The sequence below is a fragment of the Hyla sarda genome, chromosome 8 (genome assembly GCF_029499605.1).
Source record: "Hyla sarda isolate aHylSar1 chromosome 8, aHylSar1.hap1, whole genome shotgun sequence".
Classification (NCBI taxonomy): Eukaryota; Metazoa; Chordata; class Amphibia; order Anura; family Hylidae; genus Hyla; species Hyla sarda.
In genome coordinates, this window is record NC_079196.1 from 164,554,772 (window position 1) to 164,572,999 (window position 18,228).

General features: G+C 43.5%; 1 protein-coding gene across 1 annotated transcript in view; it reads right to left on the reverse strand.

Annotated features, from left to right (window-relative positions):
- METTL22 (methyltransferase 22, Kin17 lysine) overlaps positions 1-7,559 on the reverse strand; it is a 211,522-nt gene extending 203,963 nt beyond the window's left edge. Inside the window, exon 1 of the mRNA XM_056534642.1 lies at positions 7,487-7,559. The gene's annotated coding sequence lies outside the window, so the exon portion shown is untranslated. The remainder of the gene's footprint in view (positions 1-7,486) is intronic.
- Between the last annotated feature and the right edge of the window lie 10,669 nt (positions 7,560-18,228).

Consider the following 18,228-nt stretch of genomic DNA (forward strand, 5'->3'; position numbering starts at 1 on the left):
ATGCTCAAGCCTGGATCTCAGGCTTGAAGCATTCATTTGGCGATCGGACAGCTCAGAAGAAGGTAAGAAGACCTGCGGCGATCCCGAACAGCTCCCTGAGCTAGCCGGGCACTTTCACTTTCGTTTTTAGCCGGCTCAGCTTTGAGCACGCGGCTAAAGGGTTAAAAGCGTGCGGCACCACGTTCGGTGCCGCACGCTATTAGCGGCGGGTCCCGGCTTCACTATGACTCCGGGCCTGCCGCGATATGATGCGGGGTCGCCGTGTGACCCCTCGTTATATTGCAGGACTAGGACTCATGACGTATGCGTACGTCATGGGTCCTTAAGGGGATATATATGTTAGAGATGAGCGAAGTTACAGTGATTCGATTTGTCACAAACTTCGCGGCTCGGCGGTTGCTGACTCTAGCCTGCATAAATTAGTTCAGCTTTCAGGTGCTCCGGTGGGCTGAAGACTCTCCTTGGACTGTATACACCTTTTCCAGCCTCCGGAGCACCTGAAAGCTGAACTAATTTATGCAGGCTAAAGTCAGCAACCGCCAAGCCGCGAAGTTCGTGAGGAATCAAATTACTGTAACTTCGCTCATCTATATATGTATATATATATATATATATATATATATATATGAATTCAAATAGAGAATACAGAGATGGTCGCACATCCACAACATGCGCAATGATCTAATGCTTTTCAGCAACATTTATTAAACTAGCAGGTCGTTAGTGTACTTTATGATCATGAAGTGCAAGCCCACTCTCCACGTCACGGCCACCTATAAGTAGTGGGCCCCTAACATCCCTAAAATGGCGTAGCACTGGGCGGTGACCACCACCGCCACAACACCAGTGCCCACAGGGGGAACGACCCACTGGCAGAGCAGCCCCAATGCCACTCAAACCAGGGACGCGCCTCCCCATAAACACGGTGCCGTTGGAGCAATGGACGCCGCACAGCACCACACCAGTGTGAACAAGGTGTAAAAGCTCACTTAACATGATCTCCCAGTCAGAATGGGAGGCTGCCAGAAAGTAGGGGCCCTGTGCCATTTCCTGCAAACGTATATAGGGCTGGGCTGAGGGGGAGGGGCAGAGTGCAGACCAAGTAAAAACAACAAAAAAAGAGGGGATAGAAAACACAATGTGAATTCAAATAGAGAAACCGGGTAGAAAAACAGACATGGTGCACATCTACAATCTTGTATAATGATCTGATTGCTTCTCAGCATAATATCAAAAACTAACAGGTTGTTAGTATACATTTTTGATCAAAAAGTACAAAGCCCACTCGCCACGTCAAGGCCACCTATCCAGAGTGGGTCCCTAACGTCCCTAGCATAAAATGGCGCAGCACCGGGCGGCGACCACCACCGCCGCGACGCCAATGCCCACAGTGGGAAACGACCCACCGGCAGAGCGGCCCCAATGCCACTCAAACCAGTCTATGGGCCTCTGAGAAGCAATCAGATCATTATACAAGATTGTAGATGTGCACCATGTCTGTTTTCTTCTAACCGAATTCACACTGTGTTTTCTATCCCCTCCTTTTTTTTTTGTTTGAACATGTGCTGCACTCTTCCCCACCCCCTCAGCCCAACCCTATATAAGTAATAGTTAGCTACACATGGGCTATTTCTTTCCTAGCAGCCTCCCAGTCTGACTGAGAGAGCATGGTAAGTGAGCTATTACACCTTGTTCACACTGGTGTGGTGCTGTGCGGCGTCCGTTGCTGCCGTGGCGCCGTGTCTGTTGGGAGGTGCGACCCATAGACTGGTTTGAGTGGCATTGGGGCTGCTCTGCCAGTGGGTCGTTCCCCCCCGTGGGCACTGGTGTCGCGGCGGTGGTGGTCGCCGCCCGGTGCTACGCCATTTTAAGCTAGGGACGTTAGGGACCCACTCTAAATAGGTGGCCTTGACGTGGCGAGTGGGCTTGTATTTTTTGATCAAAAATGTATACTAACAACCTGGTAGTTTTTGATATTATGCTGAGAAGCAATCAGATCATTATACAAGATTGTAGATGTGCACCATGTCTGTTTTCTTCTAACCGAATTCAAATAGAGAAACCATACATGGTCACACATCCACAACATGCACAATGATCTAATGCTTCTCAGCAACATTTATTAAACTAACCGGTCGTTGGTGTACTTTATGAGCATGAAGTGCCCACAGTGGGAACGACCCACTGGCAGAGCAGCCCCAATGCCACTCAAATCATCCCCCCCTATAGACACAGTGCCGTGGCAGCAATGGATGCCACACAGCACCACCAGTGTGAACAAGGTGTAAAAGCTCACTTACCATGTGTTCCCAGTCAGAATGGGAGGCTGCCAGAAAGGAAGGAGCCCTGTGCAGCTTCCTGCTAATTTATATAAGGTTGGGCTGAGGGGGAGGGGCAGAGTGCAGACCAAGTAAAACAACAACAAAAGAGGGGGATAGAAAACAATGTGAATTCAAATAGAGAAAACAGACATGGTCGCACATCTACAACATGCACAATGCTTTTCAAGCTAACAATCTAATGCTTCTCAATATCTGCTTTCTGTCAGATTCCCAGTCTCTGGCTGGAAGCACATGGTAAGTGAGCTTTTTACATCTGTTCACTCTGGTGCGGTGCTGTGTGGCATCCATTTCTGCCCCGGCACTGTGTCTGTGGGGAGCCATGGCCCAGGGACTGGTTTGAGTGGCATTGGGGCTGCTCTGCCAGTGGGTCATCCCCCCTGTGGGCACTGGCGTTGGGGCGGTGGTGGTCGCCGCTCAGTGCTGCGCCATTTTATGCTAGGGATGTTAGTGACCCACTACTTACAGGTGGCCGTGACGTGGCTAGTGGGCTTGCACTTCATGATCATAAAGTACACCAACGACCTGTTAGTTTACAACTTTTTTGGGGCGGGTGTTTGTTCTTCTGCAAAGCACTTTACGGTTGAGATGACATGTTATATTTATTCTGTAGGCCAATACAATATCTAAGATGTCCAATTGATAGTGTTTGTTTTTTTTCTGCTAATTTTTGTAAGAAAATTAATATGCTTAAAATTGTCCTCTTCTGGTCCCTATTCATTTTTCGTATAAATGAATCTGTATGCACTCTGCTTCTCTAGCCTGGCAAAGCATCCTGGAGAAGCAGATAGTCTAGCGCATGATACAGAGGCAGGTGGGGCCCCTTCGGCCATCATGCAGCCTGACTGGACCCGATTAATTCTCTACATACTAAGCAAGCACAGAGCAAGCATCATTCTTCCCCTTTTGGATAAGGGCTACTGCACAAGTCTTCTGATGATTTAAGACCGACATCGGACCTTCCCTTACCTGCTCCCACCCGTCTGCTGAATCTTCTCCACTGGTCTGCCTTCTAGATGGGGAATGTGACATGGGGGGGGGGGGAAATGTGACAGGGTGGGAGAATGTGACAAGGGGGGGGAGAATGTGACATGGGGAGAGAATGTGACAAGGGGGGGAAGATTGTGACAAGGGGGGGAATGCGACATGGAAGGAAGATTGTGACGGGGGGAATGTGACATGGGGGGAGAATGTGACGGGGGGAGAATGTGATATGGGGGAGAATGTGACAAAAGGGGGGGGGAATGTGACGGGAGGGAGAATGTGGCAGGGGGAGGGGGGAATGTGATATGGGGGGGAGAATGTGAGGAATGGGATGGGGGGGGGGTGAGACTTGATATGGGGGAGAATGTGGAAGGGGGAGGGGGGAATGTGGCTGGGGGAGGAGGGAATGTGACATAGGGGGGAAAATGTGATGGGAGAAGATGTGACCATGAGGGGAGAATGTGACAGGGGGGGAGATGGAAATTAAATAGGAAGATGTGAAATGGGCGGTGGGCAAAAAGTCGGTAAAGTTGTTAAATGGAGGAGAGTGGACATGAAATGGCGGGATTTCACCATTTATTAATTATATTGCATTGCATATCGAAATTGCAATATTAAGGCCCATAATCGCAATTACACATTTTCCCCATATCGTGCAGCCCTAGTGCTATTCCTATGCGATTGCAATAAATAGTCCCCTATGGAGGCTAAAAAGTGTAAAAAAAATATTAAAAAAGGCTTATTAAAAGTAAATAAACACCTCCCCCATTAAAAATGAATTTTCCCTCTTTTCCAATAATTCAAATATATATATATATAAGCAGTCATGCGGCACTCCAAAAATTTCAGAAAAATCTGTGAATTTATTGTCTTGCATCATAGCTGCAACGTTTCAGTCCAACACTGGAACCTTTTTCAAGCTTGAAATGTTGCTGTTATGATATGAGACAATAAATTCACTTATTTTTCTACAATTCTGCAATAAATTCACTTATTTTTCTCAGTCTCTGACTGAGACTCAGCAGAAAATACAGAGCAATATCAAGGTAGAAAGCTAAACAATAATAATAAATAAAAATAATAATTTAAAAATAAAAGCAGGGGGGTGTTTTATCATGATGGGGGCAGTGAACTAGGAGGATTATAAAAATATAACAAGTTTAGACTTCATCCTTAAGGGGATAAAGACCCTTAGAATGTGCCTGACCATCATAACCAATCGGCACCCCACAATTTTGTCATTGGGGAGTTGCAAAAGGAGACTGCCACATGATTCCTAACTGCCTAGAAGGTTCCTTTGCCATTGACCTTGGCATCTAATGAGTTAGCAGCTGGGATCAGAGTTCTCTGAAACATATACAAAGGTTCTTACTCATACTACTTTCTGCAGTTTGTAGGAGAACATTGCTGAGGACAGAGCTGTAGCTAGCTTCTTTTGTGCCCGAGGCAAGCCCAGAAAATTGTGCCCCCCCACCAATAACACCACTATACATAGATCAGTATAACCAATAACCCCTCTATACAAGGGACAAATAATACTGCCAATGTGACTACTACCTTTACCACAATATAATGAAGGGATAATATTACCAAATTGATACTAAATAAAACCACTATGCACAGACCAATATCCCTTCCTACAGTGACCTATAGTATTGACTCCAGCTCTACACAGGCTCTACAGACCATAAAATTACATCCGGTGACGTCTTCTATAATTGGAATCGATCACTTTTCTTTTTCTTCACCATCAGACCCAGACCGTCATGTCAATTCTTCCATCCACAATTTGTCTCCATACAATAATAAATCCTTGGTGTCTCACACAGTAGAGTAAGTAGATAAGCAGATTGGGGAAAGAGTAGGAAGGTACCCCACTAAGTAGATCCCTTCACATGGTTTCCCCCATTACCAAGGTAGCCTGAGTAGGTAAGTGCCTGTAGGTAGGTCCCCATGTAGATACCTGTTGGTATTTGCTCCTTGTAGGCAGTAGCAGCCTCCTTTAAGTAGGGGTTACTCCCTGTAGGTAGATCCCATTGTAGATGGTAGCCCCCCTTTATTAAGTTGAAGTCCCCAGTATATGGTTGCAGCCCCCCCATATATAGTAGTAGAAGGCCTCCCACATATAATAGTAGCAGCCCCAATTTAGGTAATAGTAGCAGCATCCTCCCTAGGTAGTAGTCGTAGTAGAAGCCCCCCTTTAGGTAGTAGTAGTAGTAGCAGCCCACTTTAGGTAGCGTATTTTAGGTACGCACATCTATCATACACACACATCATACATACAAACATCCCACATACATACACACAATGGGGGAGATTTATCAAAACCTGTCCAGAGGAAAAGTTACTGAGTTGCCCAAAGCAACCAATCAGATTGCTTCTTTCATTTTTCAGAGGCTCTTTCAAAAATGAAAGAAGCGATCTGATTGGTTGCTGTGGGCAACTCAGTAACTTTTCCTCCGGACAGATTTTGATGAATCTCCCCATCATACATACACACACGTCATGCATACACATATCATACATACACCTTCTGCTACTCCCCCCCCCATTGCATACAATACATACATACACACAAAACACATACACACATCATACATACATATATACATGCACACGCCGCTGCCCCATCATACATTACAGACATATACATGTACACACATCATACATATACAAACATCATACATACACACATCATGCATACACATATACATACACCCACCACTGCCCCTACCCCACATCATACATTACATACATACACACACACACACCCCCCCCGTCACATCAACATATATACATACACACATCATACATATACACACATCATACATATACACACATCATACATACACTTATCATACATACTCCCGCCGCTGCCCCTACCCCACATCATATATTACATACATACATACACACACACATCCCCCCCCCGTCACATCAACATATATACATACACACATCATACATATATACATGTTAAGGAGTGGCTCTGGTTAGGCCTTGAATGTGAGTGAGTGCCGCTGTCCAAATTAGGATCTGCTGAGTGTCGACACAAGAAAAGAATACCAGACAAAATTTCAGTTTGGTACAATCTCCTTTCACAGCAGAAGTTTTTTCTCCCACTGACTAACGAGAAGTTCCTTTATTAAGGAAATACATTGTTATATATGGTTATCAAAAAGGGGAGGTTATCATTCCCCTAAAAATCATCTTGTTATGTGTTGATTGGTTAATTAAAGGGGTTATTCAGGAAAAAACTTTTTTTTTATATATCGACTGGCACCAGAAAGTAAAACAGATTTGTAAATTACTTCAATTAAAAAATCTTAATCCTTTCAGTACTTATGAGCTGCTGAAGTTTAGTTGTTCTTTTCTGTATAAGTGCTCTCTGATGACACGTGTCTCGGGAACTGTCCAGAGTAGAAGCAAATCCCCACAGCAAACCTCTTCTACTCTGTGCAGTTCCAGAAACAAGCAGAGATGTCAGCCGAGAGCACTGTTGCCAGACAGAAAAGAGCAATTCAACAGCTGATAATTATTGGAAGGATTAAGATTTTTTAATGGAAGAAATTTACAAATCTGTTCAACTTTTTGGAGACAGATAATATATAAAAATTTTTTTTTTTCCTGGGATACCCCTTTAACCCCTTAACCCCTACAGGACCCATGACGTAACGGTACGTCCCGACACCCTGGGTCTTAAGGACCAGGGACGTACATTTACGTCATGGGCAGTTTTAGTCCCCGCCGTGCGCCGGGCGGGGATCGGAGCGGGATGGCTGCTGAAATCATTCAGCAGGCATCCCGTGCAAATGACCAGGGGGGTCATCAGACCCCCCCATGTCGGCGATCGCGGCAAATCGCAAGTGAATTCACACTTGCGATTTGCGCGATTCCGGGTCATTACGGGTCTATAGTGACCCGGTGACCCGCAATGTAAGGGGGATCGCGGGTGTCTAAGACACCCACGATCCCCCTGAAGCGATAGGAGTGAGGTGGCACGGGTGCCACCCCTCCTATCCCTGCTATTGGTGGTCTAGACGCGACCACCAATAGCAGATCGGGGGCGGGGGGGTTTACTTTCGTTTTCCCCGTCCTGCCCTCCCACAATAGGCGGGGCAGGACGGGGAAACGACGGGGACCGGCGCCGAAGATCCACTTACCGATCCGGGCGGGCGTCGGAGGCTGCAGGCGACGGAGATCGGCGGGCGGCGATGACGTGCGGCTGGATCCGACGGAAGCCGGTGAGTTGCCTAGCAACATCTGGAGGGTACAGTTTGAGACCATTATACAGTGGTCTCTAACTGTAGCCCTCCAGATGTTGCAAAACTACAACTCCCAGCATGCCCAGACTGCTGTTTGGGCATGCTGGAATATGTAGTTTTGCAACAGCTGGAGGGCTACAGTTTGAGACCACTATATAGTGGTCCCTAAACTGTAGCCATCCAGATCTTGCAAAACTACAACTCCTAGCATGCTCAAACAACTGTTTGCTGTCAGGGCATGCTGGGAATTGTAGTTTTGCAACAGCTGGAGGTCCACAGTTTGGAGATCACTTTGCAGTGGTCTCTAAAACTGTAGCCCAACAGATGCAAAACTGCAAATCCCAGCATGTCCAAACAGCAATCAGCTGTCTCGGCATGCTGGGAGTTGTAGTTGCGTACCTCCAGCTATTGCATAACTACATCTCCCAGCATGCCCTTCGGCGATCAGTACATGCTGGGAGTTGTAGTTTTGCAACAGCTGGAGGCACACTGGTTAGAAAATACTGAGTTAGGTAACAGAACCTAACTGAAGGTTTTCCAACCAGTGTGCCTCCAGCTGTTGCAAAAGTACAACTCCCAGCATGCACGGTCTGTCAGTACATGCTGGGAGTTGTAGTTTTGGAACAGCTGGAGGTTTGCCCCCCCCCCCCCCCCCCCCATGTGAATGTACAGGGTACATTCACACGGGCAGGCTTACAGTAAGTTTCCTGCTCCAAGTTTGGGCTGCGGCAAATTTTTCGCCGTATCTCAAACTTCTAGCGAGAAACTCACCGTAACCCGCCAGTGCGAATGTACCCTAAAAACACTACACTACACTAACACCTAATAAAGAGTAAAACACTACATATACACCCCCTTACACTGTCCCCCCAATAAAAATGAAAAACGTATTGTATGGCAGTGTTTCCAAAACGGAGCCTCCAGCTGTTGCAAAACAACAACTCCCAGCATTTCCGGACAGCCACTGACTGTCCAGGCATGCTGGGAATTTAGCAACAGCTGGAGGCACCCTGTTTGGGAATCACTGGCGTATAATACCCCTATGTCCACCCCTGTGCAATCCCTAATTTAGTCCTCAAATGCGCATGGCGCTGTCTCACTTTGGAGCCCTGTCGTATTTCAAGGCAACAGTTTAGGGCCACAAATGGGGTATCTCTGTACTCGGGAGAAATTGCACTACTAATTTTGGGGGGCTTTTTCTCCTTTTACCCCTTAGGAAAAGGAAAAGTTGGGGCTACACCAGCTTGTTAGTGTAAAAAAAAAAAAAAAATTTACACTAACATGCTGGTGTTGCCCTTTACTTTTTATTTTCACAAGCGTTAAAAGGAAAAAAAAGACACCCAAAATTTGTAACGCAATTTCTCCTGAGTACGGACATACCCCATATGTGGGTGTAAAATGCTCTGCGGGCGCATTACAAGGCTCAGGAGTGAGAGCGCACCATGTACATTTGAGGTCTAAATTGGTGATTTGCACAGGGGTGGCTGATTTTACAGCGGTTCTGACATAAACCCCCCCCAAAAAATACCCACATGTGACCCCATTTTGGAAACTACACCCCTCACGGAATGTAATAAGGGGTACAGTGAGCATTTACGCCCCACAGGTGTTTGACAGATTTTTGGAACAGTGGTCCGTGAAAATGAAAAATTTTATTTTTCATTTGCACAGCCCACTGTTCCAAAGATCTGTCAAACGCCAGTGGGGTGTAAATACTCACTGCACCCCTTATTAAATTCTGTGAGGGGTGTAGTTTCCAAAATAGGGTCACATGTGGGGGGTTCCACTGTTCTGGCACCACGGGGGGCTTTGTAAACGCAGATGGCCCCTGACTTCCATTCCAAACAATTTTTTTTCCCAAAAGCTCAACGGCGCTCCTTCTCTTCTGAGCATTGTAGTGCGCCAGCAGAGCACTTGACGTCCACACATGGGGTATTTCCATACTCAGAAGAGATGGGGTTACAAATTTTGGGGGGGTCTTTTCTGCTATTAACCCTTGCAAAAATGTGAAATTTGGGGGGAAACACACATTTTAGTGAAAAAAAAAATTTTTTTTTTACATATGCAAAAGTCGTGAAACACCTGTGGGGTATTAAGGCTCACTTAATTTCTTGTTACGTTCCTCAAGGGGTCTAGTTTCCAAAATGGTATGCCATGTGAGGGTTTTTTGCTGTTCTGGCACCATAGGGGCTTCCTAAATGCAACATGCCCCCCAAAAACCATTTCAGAAAAACGTACTCTCCAAAATCCCCTTGTCTCTCCTTCACTTCTGAGCCCTCTACTGCGCCCGCCGAACAATTTACATAGACTTATGAGGTATGTGCTTACTCGAGAGAAATTGGGCTACAAATACAAGTATACATTTTCTCCTTTTACCCCTTGTAAAAATAAAAAAATTGGGTCTACAAGAACATGCGAGTGTAAAAAATGAAGATTGTGAATTTTCTTCTTCACTTTGTTGCTATTCCTGTGAAACACCTAAAGGGTTAAAACGCTGACTGAATGTCATTTTGAATACTTTGGGGGGTGCAGTTTTTATAATGGGGTCATTTGTGGGGTATTTCTAATATGAAGACCCTTCAAATACACTTCAAACCTGAACTGGTCCCTGAAAAATAGTGAGTTTGAAAATTTTGTGAAAAATTGGAAAATTGCTGCTGAACTTTGAAGCCCTCTGGTGTCTTCCAAAAGTAAAAACACGTCAATTTTATGATGCAAACATAAAGTAGACATATTGTATATGTGAATCAAAATTTTTTTTATTTGGAATATCCATTTTCCTTACAAGCAGAAAGCTTCAAAGTTAGAAAAATGCAAATTTTTCAAATTTTTCATCAAATTTTGGGATTTTTCACCAAGAAAGGATGCAAGTTACCACAAAATTTTACCGCTATGTTAAAGTAGAATATGTCACGAAAAAACAATCTCGGAATCAGAATGATAACTAAAAGCATTCCAGAGTTATTAATATTTAAAGTGACAGTGGTCAGATGTGCAAAAAACGCTCTGGTCCTGAGGTGTAAAATGGCCTGGTCCTTAAGGGGTTAAGGACTCAGCCTATTTTGGCCTTAAAGGGTACTTCTCATCAAAAAAACTTTTGATATATTATAGATTAATGTATGCAGAATAACTTTACAGTTGCATGTTATTAAAAAATATGCTTCTTTCTATTTAATTTTCCACTTTGAAGAAATGACCACTAGGGGTCTCCCTACCAGTCCTGGCAGCAAGCATTTCAGACTCATGCTGGAGTCCTAAACACTACGAGCTGCCAGTCTGTTTTGTTCACAAAGGAGAACACTCAAAGCTGCCAGCCTGCTTTGTTCACAGCCTGTTTGGCTGTGAACAAAGCAGGCTGGCAGCTCTGAGTGTTTAGGACTCCAGCATGAGTCAGAAATGCTTGCTGACAGGACTGATCGGGAAAAATACAATAGAAAGAAGCATATTTTTCATTAACATGCTATTGGAAAGTTATTGAACATTCATTAATCTAAAATATATCAAAAGTTTATTTGATGAGAGGTACCCTTTAAGGACTCAGACAATTAAATTTTTACGTTTTCATTTTTTCCTCCTCGCCTTCTAAAAATAACTTTTATATTTTCATCCACAGATTAGTATGAGGGCTTGTTTTTTGCGCGACCAGTTGTCCTTTGTAATGACATAACTCATTATATCATAAAATGTATGGCGCAACCAAAAAACACTATTTTTGTGGGGAAATTAAAAAGAAAAACGCAATTTTGCTAATTTTGGAAGGTTTCGTTTTCACGCCGTACAATTTATGATAAAAATGATGTGTGTTCTTTAATCACAAACATTTTAACCAAATTAGTACGTTCATAATCCCTTTATTTTGATGACCTATGACTTTTTTTTATTTTTCTGTATAAGCGGCGGTATGAGGGCTCATTTTTTGCGCCATGATCTGTACTTTTTTTTGATACCACATTTGCATATAAAAAACTTTTAATACATTTTTTATAATTTTTTTAAATAAAATGTATTAAAGTAGCAATTTTAGACTTTTTTTTTTCGTTCACGCCATTCACCGTACGGGATCATTAACATTTTATTTTAATAGTTCGGACATTTACGCACGCGGCGATACCAAATATGTCTATTAAATTAATTTTTTACGCTTTTGGGGGGTAAAATAGGAAAAAACTGACGTTTTACTTTTTTATTGGGGGAGGGGATTTTTCACTTTTTTTTACTTTTACATTTTTTTATATTTTTTTTTACACTTGAATAGTCCCCATAGGGGACTATTCATAGCAATACCATGATTTCTAATACTGATCTGTTCTATGTATAGGACATAGAACAGATCAGTGTTATCGGCGATCCGCCGGAAGGAGGAAGGTGAGGGGACCTCCGTGCGGCGTTCTGAATGATCGGATCCCCGCAGCAGCGCTGCGGGCGATCCGATCATTCATTGAAATCGCGCACTGCCGCAGATGCCGGGATCTGTATTGATCCCGGCACCTGAGGGGTTAATGGCGGACGCCCGCGAGATCGCGGGCATCGGCCATTGCCGGCGGGTCCCTGGCTGCGATCAGCAGCCGGGATCAGCCGCGCATGACACGGGCATCGCTCCGATGCCCGCGGTTATGCACAGGACGTAAATGTACGTCCTGGTGCGTTAAGTACCACCGCACAAGGACGTACATTTACGTCCTGCGTCCTTAAGGGATTAAGTATGTACGTTTATCCAAGGCGTAAGCCGCTGCCCTCCACATCATACATTACATTTATACACACATCACACATAAATCATACATATATATATATATATATATATATGTATATATATATATATACATACATACATACACACATCATACATATACACACTTCATACATACACATATCACGAAACCAAAAAGAGAAAAGCTGGCAGCTGTATAGTGATGCACTCCAAAAGCCCAAAATACATTTGAACAATCAATCTTTATTAATCAATTAGCACATACAAAAACAGAGAACCAACAAACAATTTAAAATCATTTAGGACCAGTAAACCTGATGGAGGAGTGTAGTCCTTCGACGCCCACCCCGTACTGGGCAAAAGTTAGACCCAACAAGAAAATACAGGTATAACCGGGCATATAACAATATGTACCATAAAGACCCCAAAAATTGCACCTTATCAATCTAACCTGTGTAAACTCCGCTCTAGTCCAAATAAGAGAAAGGAAAAAATGTATTAAGTACTAGACAATAGACCTAAGAGAAATATCACAAAAGTATACTATATAGTGTGTCACACGGTCCACTAGTACTGGTCATAGGTGGATATACCAATAACACTTACAATAACACATAAAGTGCTAACAATCAAAAAACTGTCATAAGCGTGAGTGGGTAATAAAAAATGTAATGTATAACAGGTCTGTGAAGTGCATATAGCCAGATATCACCAGTCAGAAGTTACATCTAGATAGGTGCCCGGGTTTCCTGCATCCTAGTATGGGGGAAAAAAACGCTGACCCCACGCGTTCCGCCTCAAGCACAGAGGCTTCCTCAGGAGCGCATGTTGACTCTCTTGGTTTGTATTTATAACACATAAATTACCTACATCTGTTAATTTATCTGTACGTCATACCATTTGTGTGATCTCGTCTGGTCCGTGCCACCGGAACTGCAGTGCAGGAAGCACCAGGTATTACATGACAATGTCATTCGACTTGAACGAGGCGCTGACCTCATTGTAAAAGAAGGGAGTCTGGGAACGAGGCTTAGTATCCTGGTTCCCCTGCACTTCCGTGAATGTGCCTGAGGACATCAGAATGAGGCTTGATACGCACCGTGTTAAACACAAGTCAGTAAAGTCATGGCGAGGCTTGGCACGCTCCATATTAGTTACTATATACATGTCCACCAGATTGAAGCTTGATACGCACCATATTCTATTCAGTGCGCAGGGGTCTGAAAAATCAAAACGAGGCTTGGCACGCTCCATATTGCTTACAGTCAGTAATCCTATCTAAGTATAGAGTCTGAGAGCGAGGCTAGAGGTCCTATCTCGGATACACCGTGATACATGTCACTCACAGAACCGTCCAGTACAAGGCTTGAGACTCTCCATATTTGAAATAGTGCGTGTCAATGGGCTGAACAGACATGAGGCTTGGCACGATCCATATTTCAATATGGTCAATAAATTTAGTTAACTATAAGGGGGTTTAAAGAGAGGATTAGCACAATTATCAACTTTTTGGACATTCCATATACTGTTTATAGGTATGAAATAAAGGTATGATACACAAACACATATCATACACACACATCATGCATACACATATCATACATATACCTGCTGCTACCCCTCCACATCATACATTACATACATATACATAGTCCAGAGGGGGAGGGGGGGAGAGACTATCAGCTGCAGTCCACTACTTATCAGTCCAGTACTTATCAGCTGCTGTATACTACAGAGGAAGTTGTATAGTTTTTTGAGTCTTACCACAGTGCTCTCTGCTGACACCTCTGTCCATGTCAGTAACTGTCCAGAGTACAAGCAAATCCACATAGCAAACCTATCCTCTAAAAAATTTTTTTTATAGGGAAAAAGCTTACAAGTATATTCCTCTTTTCTTGGGGCACCACTCCTGCTGATAACCTATGTTTCCCATTATCTCACTCCACAGACTTTTTAATAAAGGTAGAAGGACAATATACTCAGTCATTTTGTATATTATTCTTTATATATTTTTTTATTATTTTTGTTGATTCCTGCAGCAAAGCCTTCAGAGATCCGAGTATCTATCCACTCACTCTTCTGAAATGCCAAATATAATTCTAGTTAAACTGACAGACCCGGTTGAAAGATAATACGTTTGACATAGTTCTTCGGCATACACTATTATAATTATGCAATCGGGAGAGCTGCTGTGAGCAAACAATTCTCGTGAGGTCTGAATAGTTACGGATTGGCGTTTCTCAATTAGTGTTTTTTCTCCAGCTTGTCCTTAGATGCTTATTTCCTGCAGACTGTGTCAGTGTGTATCTATTATGGTTTCATGTTCACGATCCCATATATATGTTTTTTTTCACAAACTGCATTGCCATTTACTCAGTAAATTATATGTATGATTGCGCTACAGTCATACTGGCATAACTTCAATATATCAGTTACATATGGAGCATTCACATAAATCAAATGTACAGTATGTGATGTAAAGAAACAAAAAATAGATAACATGAACCTTAACTCCTCGTCATAGCGGTTCAAGCCCGGCCTCTAACAACGGCTGGCACCCGTGGCTAATATTAACCTTTAGACGCGGCGTTCAAAGTTGATCGCTGCATCTAAAGTGAAACTAAAACGCTGCCGGTCAGCTTAGGGGTGTTATGATTCGGCTAGCTGGATGTGGATCCTCTGTGTCAGCGAGGAATTGGCGTGGACGTGTCGGTGGACCGGTTCTAGGTTGCTACTGGTTTACACCAGAGCCCGCCGCAAAGCGGGATGGTCTTGCTGCGGCGGTAGCAACCAGGTCGTATCCACCGGCAACGGCTCAACCTCGCTGACTGCTGAGAAGGCGTGGGACAGAAGGACTAGGCAGAGGCAAGGTCAGACGTAGCAGAAGGTCAGGGGCAGGCGGCAAGGTTCGTAGTCAATAGCAATAGCAGAGGGTCTGGAACACAGGCTTTGGACAACACTAAACGCTTTCTCTGGCACAAGGCAACAAGATCCGGCAAGGAAGGGAAGGGGAAGTGAGGTTATATAGACAGGGAGCAGGTGGAAGCTAGTTAGACTGATTGAGCCAGGCACCAATCATTGGTGCACTGGCCCTTTAAATCTTAGAGAGCTGGCACGCGCCCTAAGTAGCAGAGCCGCGCGCGCCAGAACGTGACAGCCGGGGACCGGGACGGGTAAGTGGCTTGGGATGCGATTCGCGAGCGGGCGCGTCCCGCTATGCGAATTGCATCCCCATCGTGAATGTCAGTGCAGCGCTCCCGGTCAGCGGGTCCGACCGGGGCGCTGCAGAGAGGAGAACGCCGCGAGTGCTCCGGGGAGGAGCAGGGACCCAGAGCGCTCGGCGTAACAAGGGGGCTGTTCGGGACCGCCGCGATTTCATTGCAGCGTCCCAAACAGCGGTAGGAAAGCAGGAGAGTCCCCTACCTTCCTCCTCGCTGTCCGATCGCCGAATGACTGCTCAGTGCCTGAGATCCAGGCATGAGCAGTCAAGCGGCAGAATCATCGATCAATGGTTTCCTATGAGAAACCATTGATCAATGTAAAAGATCAGTGTGTGCAGTGTTATAGACCCCTATGGGAGCTATAACATTGGGGGGGAAAAGTGAATAAAGATCATTTAACCCCTTCCCTAATAAAAGTTTGAATCGCCCCCTTTTCCCATAAAAAAAAAAAGTGTAAATAAAAATAAACATATGTGGTATCGCCGCGTGTTGAAATGTCCGAATTATAAAAATATATTGTTAATTAAACTGCACAGACAATGGCGTACGCGCAAAAAAATTCCAAAGTCCAAAATAGTGCATTTTTGGTAATTTTATATATCATGAAAAAATTTATAAAAACTGATCAGAAAGTCCGATCAGTACACAAATTGTACCACTAAAAACTTCAGATTACGTTGCAAAAAAAACAAGCCTTCATACTGCCCCATACGCAGAAAAATAAAAAAGTTATAGGGGTCAGAAGAACCTATATAAGTAGGGTATCATTTTAATCATATGAACCTACAGAATAAAGCAAAGGTGTAACTTTTACCGAAAAATGTACTGCGTAGAAACAGAAGCCCCCAAAAGTTACAAAATTGTATATTTTTTCTTCAATTTTGACGCACAATGATTTTTTTTTTCATTTCGCCGTAGATTTTTGGGTAAAATGACTGATGTCATTACAAAGTAGAATTGGTGGCGCAAATAAGCCATCATATGGATTTTTAGGTGCAAAATTGAAAGGGTTATGATTTTTAAAAGGTAAGGAGGAAAAAACAAAAGTGAAAAATCGGGAAAATGCTCAGTCCTGAAGGGATTAAAATGAAAGTGCATATTTTTTGTATAGTGCCATGTGGGTCACATATTAGGGGCTGAATTTACTCATACCAGTGTTTCACACGCCATTGATATAAAACTCACTGCCAGTGTAGGGCCGCACTGGATTTATCAAGAGGTGCACACCTCTTATACATCCAGGTGCTTCTGAGGCTACTGGTGCTGCAGCCTCAAAAATCTATGCCAGTGTGGAGCTGGCATAGCTTTCCACTTCTTTATACACCTAGTAGGTTTGAATTTTAGTGAATTCAGCATGTGAATCTAGCCAAAGCCCAACCTTCCTAGGGAGCAAGATGCAAATCACAGTTATTTATTTATTTATTTTTTTCACTTTTGGCTAATTAGTACCTGTTATACCTTTATACCTTAGCACTTTATTACAAAGGAATTAGATGCAGAAAATTCTGAGCGTACCAACAATAATCTTATTTTATTTCATATCCATTAAAAATATGCAAAATAACATACATTTTGGCCAGTGTGGCCTTTGTCTAGCTGATAATAGACTCAAAAGACAATAACATAAGTACATATCCCACCATAAAAAGTCAAAGGGTTGACAAGGTGGTGGGGTATGCACTTATATTATGCTTTTTTTTGGCTAAAAAAAACCGCACTTGCCCAAGCATCGCAGTTATATTTTAAAATATAGACAATAAATAGGTATGATCTGTTCTCAAGGTCAAAGAAGTGATATGAGAAAAATAGCTAAATAATTGAAATGTGTTTGTTTGATGAAAAAAAACTGGAGGTGTGATAGTCTGCAGTGGGTGAGTCAATAATGAATGAATGTGGACAGAATAGGATGTAGTGTGAATGGATGTTCTGGTTAGGCTGTATGAAGGCATAACCAGACAGTAAAGTTAAAAGATGGTCAGGCAACTATAGTAGGGAACAGAGTGGCGATAGTCTGCAGAAGTGTGGTAATGTTGTGTTAGTCTTGAAAGGGAACATGAATATGAAATAAATACTCGTAGTGAGAAATTAGAGAACATGAAAGAGAATAGATAAAAGAGAATCACTATAAAAATATTTATGAATAAAGGTAAAATTATAAAAAGGCTATAGGGAGAGCACTGGGCCCATTCGCTCCCTTCGTGCATGCTGCGCAGAAATGGGAAAAAATTGTGTAAATCACAATTAGAGATGAGCGAACTTTTGAAAAATTCAATTCGACCGATTCGCCGAATTTTTGGAAAAAATGTGGTTCGATCCGAATTTATTTGCAGTGAATCTATATTAAAAACTGCTGTTTCTGGCCTACAGAGAGCCTCAATAGGGGTGTAGAACCTTTTGCTGTGTTCTAACACGCATATGGAGTGAGCTGGGGTAGTGAAATATTACTGTTAATCAGAATGACATGCAGATTACAGGCATCGCTTTTAGAATCACTGCCGCAAAGTGGCACAATGACAGATCCTGGAGGTGGCATCAGTATGAGGAGACCATATAGTGGCTGAATGACAAAGCATGGAGGTGTTGGCAGCATGAGGAGACCATATAGTGACTGAATGACACAGCTTGGATGAGGCTGAAGCATGAGGAAACCATATAGTGGCTGAATGACACAGCGTGGAGGTGTTGGCAGCATGAGGAGACCACGTAGT